This window comes from Herpailurus yagouaroundi, unplaced genomic scaffold (genome assembly GCF_014898765.1).
Source record: "Herpailurus yagouaroundi ecotype Mexico unplaced genomic scaffold, PumYag 180, whole genome shotgun sequence".
Lineage (NCBI taxonomy): Eukaryota > Metazoa > Chordata > Mammalia > Carnivora > Felidae > Herpailurus > Herpailurus yagouaroundi.
In genome coordinates this window covers 23,555,027-23,563,281 of record NW_024412411.1, presented here as the reverse complement: position 1 = coordinate 23,563,281, position 8,255 = coordinate 23,555,027, and positions in this window count along the sequence as shown.

Below are 8,255 nucleotides of genomic sequence, written 5' to 3'. Positions count from 1 at the left end.
AGAGGAAATTTTGAAAAGAATTGGGGAATGAACTTGGAAAAATTACTTGGAACTACATTTTCAAGGCAGTTTGTGTTGGAAAGGAAGTGATGTAAGACCAGATAATTTAATGCTTTGAAAAGACTGTAGGTATCATTTTCTCCAACTGCTTTATTTTATAGCCAGGGAAGTGGAGCAGGAAGTGGTAAATGACTTGAGTACTGACTTTTATGAATGCCTTGCCATTTTCCAAAAAGAATTTGAGGTAGCTTGGCTTAAGTGACTTGTACCTAGACAGTTTGCCACACAACTGAAAACCGGTATTACAGAGATACGTGTATAGTTGTCCTGTGAGACATAGCTAAGAGGTTATCCATTGGATGAACATCATCCATTGGATGTCAGATGGAGAAGACAAGCTTATGGGCAGAGAAAAGTCTCAATTCTAAGCAATGTCTCAGCATGTAAGGTGCAGAATTTGTTTTTTAATTGACAAGAGGATAGTAGATGACAAGCCCAGTGTTTTTTTCTCTCCTGTTTGATTCTGGTATAACTGTTGGAATTTTTGTGCTAGTCACTACTTTTCAAGAAAAAAAAAAATACAAGCTGAGAAGTTACATGATTAGAGGGTTGAGAACTGTATTTTGACTATAATAATTGACTTGTTTCTAAAATAAAGACCAACAGCCCTATAGAAACTGAGCCAGAGAAATGAGTAGACTATTCAAAGGGAAACTGCAAATGCTTTTTAACCATGTGAAGAGATGACCTTATTCATAAGAAAAAAAAATCAAAAATAAAATTAAAAGTTTGTGGAGTTAACCATTTCTCACCTATAGGTTTGCAATATTCCAAACCTGACAACATACTTTGTTAACAAAATTGTAGGGAAACACACTCTCCGACATTCCTGACGGTCATTGCAATATAGTCCTATGGAGTTTTAAGAGCTGGCAGCATTACATATATAGTTATGCTTTGACCTAGCAATCCAATTTCTAGGAATCTATCCCAAACACAGTCTTACAAAAGTGAAGAGGCATATGTGCAACTCAGTTATTTGCAGTAGCAGTAACAGAAAACAATTGAAATTAAGGGATTGCTTAAAAAGAAAAAAAACTGTGTATCCATATAACGGAATCTATGTAACTGTAAAATTTACTCAGCTACTACTCAGTAGGTTAAGTGAGAAAGGCAAACTAGAGGAAAGGGTGTTGTAGCATGCTGCGAAGGGGAGGGCTGTACGCACATACACAAAAGTATCTGCTTATATTTTTCAGAAATTGAAACCTTAACCATAATTGCTTAAAATGGTTACCAATTAGGCATGGGGCAGAAATGTTGAAGGAGACACGGTTAGAGCCTGGAGTTCTTTGAACGTACCATGTTTCGTTGATTTGACTTTGGAGTCCCTTGAATACTTTTGCAAGGTTATAAAGTAAAACCATCTAAAGTTTTTAAATTTTTTTATGTGAGTATATTGGACACATTAGTTTCAGGTATATAGCCTGGCGATTAGACAAGTTGATGCATTACGGGATCTATGCTCACAAGTGTAGCTTCCATCTGTCACGATACAACACTATTACAGTCTCATTGACTACACTCCTGGTGCTGGACCTTTTATTCCCATGACTAATTCATTCCATAACTGGAAGCCTGTATCTCTGACTCCCCTTCACCCATAAAGTAAAACTATCTTAAAAAACAAAACAAAACAAAACAATTGTACCTAAATATATAGCCAGTTGGTACCATAACCACACAGAAGATTATTCTAATTGCTATAAAATGCAATAACTCGTGCCTTCTTAGTGGGAATATGTTCTAAGGTAAAAGACGAACTGCAAAAATAATTTTACACTGTTGACCAAAATCCTATTGTTGATGACAGTGTCAGTATTGTTATTCTGAAATTATTGCGTGGGATAAGATTTTGTGGAATAAAGCAATAATTATGGGATATTCTATTATTCCACTTGTTGGCTCAGGACTGGTATTCTTGACTAAAGAGGTAAGAGATACAAATTCAGCAAAATCTGTGTGGTCATGTTTTTAGTTAGAATTACCAGTATAAACTCAAGATATTTTATCTAAGAAAAAACAGATATTTGGTAGGAAAAGTATGCATCATCTTGTCATGCCAGATTGACAAAAAACTATCAAGGACTATTTAGTATGCTCTCAAAAAGACTCAGAAGCCAATTGGAAGATTGTACAATTTGCACATCAATATAGAAAATTATAGCCACAATGCGTTGAAACACTGAATAAGGTTTTTTTAAACATTTTTTTTTAACGTTTACTTATTTTTGACACGAAGAGAGACAGCTTGAACGAGGGAGGGTCAGAGAGAGAGGGAGACACAGAACCTGAAACAGGCTCCGGGCTCTGAGCTGTCAGCACAGAGCCCGACACGGGGCTTGAACTCACGGACCGCAAGATCATGACCTGAGCCGAAATCGGACGCTTAACCAACTGAGCCACCCAGGTACCCCAAACACTGCATAAGTTTTAAATAGATGATTCAGAATGATGCTAGATAGACAAATACACCATACAAAAAAACAAAGCACTAATTGCTCACCACTAGGGGATGCTAGAGAGCTAACTCATTATTTCAAAAATTGGTAAATAGAAAAGAAACAATATTTCCTACAGTTCTCATACAAACTGTACATCTGGGTAGGTAAGTAATAAATGAGGGGTACAATCTCTTTTGAAGAGGCATTCCAGTTAATAAGTGAAAAAGGAATGGTTAAAGTCGCAATATTAACACTTTGCAACTTCTAATGAATTGATGGAGAAAATAAACATTGTTTATACTTAGGTCCGCTGCTCGAAATACACAGAGACCCATTTTTAGCATCACGTGTTTTCTTATTGAGGAACATACTCTACCCATACTTTTTCCAGAAAAGAATCAAATGTACATATGATCAGACATGTGCCAATTTTCAGGAAATAGGGCAGAGATTGTGGTGAATGACAGCAAAGGGATGCAGTTGGGATATTGTTTCAAGAAAGTGATGGAGAGGAGCCTATAGAGTGAGAGGTACTTAGGTGATCCCAACCAATCACAATGTGTGGACCTTGAATCAAAGAAAACTTAAAAATTGAAAAAAAAATTTAATCACTCATGATGCAACTGGGAATTTAAATGATGTTTAATGACATTAAGGAATTATTAACTTTATTAACTCCTTAAGTGAGATAATGGTATTTTTGTAGCTAGTTTAATTTTTTATTGAGATATAATTAACATGTGACAGTTTCAGGCATACAACATAATAATTTGATATTTGTATAATTTGCAAATATGTTTAATTTTTTAAAGTTTTGTAAATGTTTATTTATTTTTGAAAGAGAGAGAGTGCAAGCGGGGGAGGGACAGAAAGAGAGGGAGACACAGACTCTGAAGCAGGCGTCAGGCTCTAAGCTGTCAGCACAGAGCCCAAAGAGGGGCTTGAACCCATGGACTATGAGATCATGACCTGAGCCGAAGTTGGGCGCTTAACTGAGTGAACCATCCAGGTGCCCCAAATACATATAATTTTTTAAATAGTCTTTCTAGAGACACCTACTAAACTACTTACAGTGAAATATCATGATGTTTAGTACTCTTCAAAATAATACAGGGGCACCTGGGTGGCACAGTCGGTTAAGCGTACGACTTCAGCCAGGTCACGATATCGCGGTCCGTGAGTTCGAGCCCCACGTCGGGCTCTGGGCTGATGGCTCAGAGCCTGGAGCCTGTTTCCGATTCTGTGTCTCCCTCTCTCTCTGCCCCTCCCCCGTTCATGCTCTGTCTCTCTCTATCCCAAAAATAAATAAAAACGTTGAAAAAAAAAATTAAAAAAAAAAATAATACAGGGAGCGAGGTGGATGGGAATATAAATGAAACAGGATTGTCTGTGAGTTGTTAATTATGGGAAATGAGTAATTGGGTTCTGGCAATTCATTAAACTATTCACTTTATGTAAGTTTAAGTTTTTTTTTCATAATAAAAAGTAACGCAATCACCACCACCATCACCCCTGCCAAATTATAGCTCACTTTATAAACGCATACTCACAGAAAAAAAAAAGGGGGGGGGATAACAATACAAAAAATGAGTAGAGAAGCTAGAACAAGCAATCCTAAAATTTGTATGGAACTCCAAAAGACCCCGAATAGCCAAAGTAATTTTGAAAAAGAAAACCAAAGCAGGAGGCATCACGATCCCAGGCTGTAGCCTCTACTACAAAGCTGTCATCATCAAGACAGCATGGTATTGGCACAAAAACAGACGCAGAGACCAATGGGATAGAATAGACTCCAGAATTGGACCCACAAAAGTATGGCCAACTAATCTTTGACAAAGCAGGAAAGAATATCCAATGGAAAAAAGTCTCTTTAACAAATGCTGGGAGAACTGGACAGCAACATGCAGAATAATGAATCTAGACCACTTTCTTACACCATTCACAAAAATAAACTCAAAATGGATGAAGGACCTGAATGTGAGACAGGAAACCATTAAAACGCGAGAGGAGAAAGCAGGAAGAAACCTCTCTGACCTCAGCCACAGCAATTTCTTATGCAACACATCTCCAAAAGCAAGGGAATTAAAAGCAAAAATGAACTATTGGGACCTCGTGAAGATAAAAATCGTCTGCACTGCAAAGGAAACAATCAACAAAACTAAAAGGCAACCGAAGGAATAGGAAAAGATATATGCAAATGACATATCGGACAAAGGGCTGGTATCCAAAATCTATAAAGAACTCACCAAACTAAGTCCACACCCGAAAAACAAATAATCCAGTGAAGAAATGGGAAGAAGACATGAATAGACACTTCTCTAAAGAAGACATCCAGATGGCCAACAGGCACATGAAAAGATGTTCAACCTCACTCCTCAACAGGGAAATACAAATCAAAACCACACTGAAGTATCACCTCACGCCAGTCAGAGTGGCTAAAAATGAACAAATCAGAAGACTATAGATGCTGGAGAGGAGGTAGAGACATGGAAACCCTCTTGCACTGCTGGTGGGAAGGCAAACTGGTGCAGCCACTCTGGAAAACAGTGTGGAGGTTCCTCACAAAATTAAAAATAGAATTACCCTACGACCTAGCAATAGCACTACTAAGAATCTATCCAAAGGATACAGGAGTACAGATTCATAGGGGTACATGTACCCCAATGTTTATAGCAGCACTTTCAACAATAGCCAAATTATGGAAAGAGCCTAAATGCCCATCAATTGATGAATGGATAAAGAAGTTGTGGTTTATATATATAATGGAATACTACTTGGCAATGAGAAAGAATGAAATATGGCCTTTTGTAGCAATGTGGATGGAACTGGAAAGTGTTATGCTAAGTAAAATAAGTCACACAGAGAAAGACAGATACCATATGTTTTCACTCTTATATGGATCCTAAGAAACTTAGCAGAAGACCATGGGGGAAGGGAAGGAGAAAAAAAAGGTACAGAGAGGGAAGGAGGCAAACCATAAGAGACTCTTAAAAATTGAGGATAAACTGAGGGTTGATGGGGGGTGGGAGGGAGGGGAGGGTGGGTGATGGGCACCGAGGAGGGCACCTGTTGGGATGAGCACTGGGTATTGTATGGAAACCAATTAGACAATAAATTTCATATTAAAAAAAATTGAGTAGAAATAAAGGTGAAAAAAAGACCATCTTTAATTCTACCAAAATCTGTTTTGTACATTTTGTATGGAATTATCCATGATGGCTATGATCATATTACAGTATAATTTTGATTCCTGCTTCCACTCTTCACTTTCTAGATAAGCTCATTAAATATTCTCTATAAGATAATGAGTCCCAAATTTATATCAACAGCCTGACCCTTTCTCCTAGTTTCCAGACTATATATCCAATGTAGCTTGACATCTCCATTTGGGTGTCTAAAAAGCCTCTCAAATGTAACATGCCTGCAACTGTGTGTTCCTGATCTATACCCCCAAGTCCAAACAAATCCCTAGCCAGCTCCTCTTACTGTCTTCCTACCTCAGTTGATGGCAACTCAATTCTAATTGTTCAGGTTAACATCCCTGATGTCATTCTTGACTCTTCTCTCTCTCCGTATTTGTTCCTTCAAATTTTCGGTCAGCTTTTCACTTCGAAATATATCCAGAATTTGACCGCTTTTCACTATCTCCATTCCTAACTGGTATCTCTCTTGCCCGCAGGCCATTCTCAACAGAGAAGCAGAGAGTGAGCCTGTTAAATGATGTTTTATCATGTCATAACTCTGTTCCAATGGTTCTCAACTGTGTGCTATTTTGCTTCCTTGGGGATATTTGGCAATGTCTGCAGACATTTTTCTCCGTCAAGACTGGTGGTTGGTGGGGGTGGGGTGCTACTGACGTCAACTAAGTATAGGTCAGAGATACTGCTAAACATCATACAATTCACATAACAACCCGCCTCCCAAACAAAGAATTATCCAGCCCCAAATGCCAATAGTGCTGAGCTTGAGAAACCTTGTGCCACTCAAAACCCTAAAGTGGTTTTTACATCTCAACTCTTACAATGGCCTAAAAAGCTTTCAACTTAACACAAGTCTTCTACTACACCAAGGCTTTTAAGGCCCATCAGGGAAGCAGCTATTACTTCTTCTTAATTCCATGATTTAAATATTAAAGAGGACATGAAATGTATTTAAGATTGTACTGTTTTTGCCTAAATTCCTACTTATGCCCACTAGGTGGAGCGCTTCACTGCTAAATAATACCACTGCCAGTTGCATTGGCGGAAAGGCCACAGCATTTCTGGGATAAGAGCAAGCATTCCCATAACGCTCCTTTTTAAAACAGATTTTGTTATATACGGTAAGAAGCAATTGTTTTTTTCACATTACCACCATACAATTTTTCAATTCAGTCAACGGATTAGCTCACAAAGAGTTTGTCTTCAAACAGATTGCTTTTGAATTCAGAAGTATTATTTTTAAAAGAGTTGCTTTAAAAATTTCTGTCTTGAATTTCTCTTTCTCCCTAAAGCCAGTACCACTTTTGCACTAAGTGCAATCTTTTTTAGGTCCTCCCTCCTTCTACCTGTGAGGGAGTTCCTGCACCCAGTACAAGGGCAACATAATAGGTCAAGGCATCAACGGTTCTAAGTCAGAAGCCTACCATGGCCGACTAAGAAATGTTTCTCAGAAAGATTTGACAGGGACACAACAGAGACGTATTGTCTATTTCAACAGCACGGTGGAGTCCCGGGGTTATATAATGCACAGCCTGTGTCACCGTGAATGATGGTGGCCTGGGATTTGGAGGGCCCACTGGGCTGAATAGTATGCTCTGAGTCAAGCTATTGAATGTGTTGGATGGCTCCTAAATGATCATTTCCCCGTAGATTTTGCTCAATTTTTGCACATTTCATGTGACATGGATTTTTCTTTGAGAGGGTTAAGACCTCCCTAATTCATTAGTAATGGCTCAGATCTGCCAGGTATCAGGAACTCACATGGGCTGGGGCATTCAGCTTCTATTCGAAGCTCCTCTTTTTACTTCTTAATTGTCAATGCAGCTAGAAAAATCATTTCTCCCTTGCCTATGGGACATCCAAACTGCTAATAGAGTCTGCATTCTTATCACTTTCCATCATTTTCAAATTGTCTTACAGTCTTTTCTAATATAAATTTTATTAATACAAGTTGACAGCTTAAAAATGGCTGCAGGAATTCAGATGAATCTTTTAGAAATCATTTCCAAGGAATGAAAGGCATTTTATAGAATGTTTTCTTTACATCACCTTGTGATTCCTTCAACATAACAGCACTGAGCAAACAGAAGCCACACGCAGACTTCTGTTGTCATTGGCTGCCTGCTTCTATGGTTACCAAGATGGGCCCACAATGCCTGATCATCTATGTCAGTAAAGTGGCCTGGTTCCTAGACTATAAATATCTGTGTGGCTGTACAGAGTAGAGGGACAAAAGGGCATTTGTCAGTATTTAGTCTCTCTCCTTTGGGTAAAGAAATATGAGGACGTTGTGATACAAATTATTTTTAAAACATAAAGCAATATATGTTGTCTGTGTTTTTTAAGTAACTGTTCTCAATCCACCTGTCTCAGAGTACCTTTTGGGAGCATATGAAGAGTGCAAAACAAACATTTGAATTAGGAATTGGGTGATGAATTCAGCTTGTCCATCCAGATCATTTGTGATAGGACATGCGATGAACAGTCATGACTGAGACACTAAGACTCAACAGACAGCAGATTCCAAAGTGAGATGGGCCATCCTTGAAGA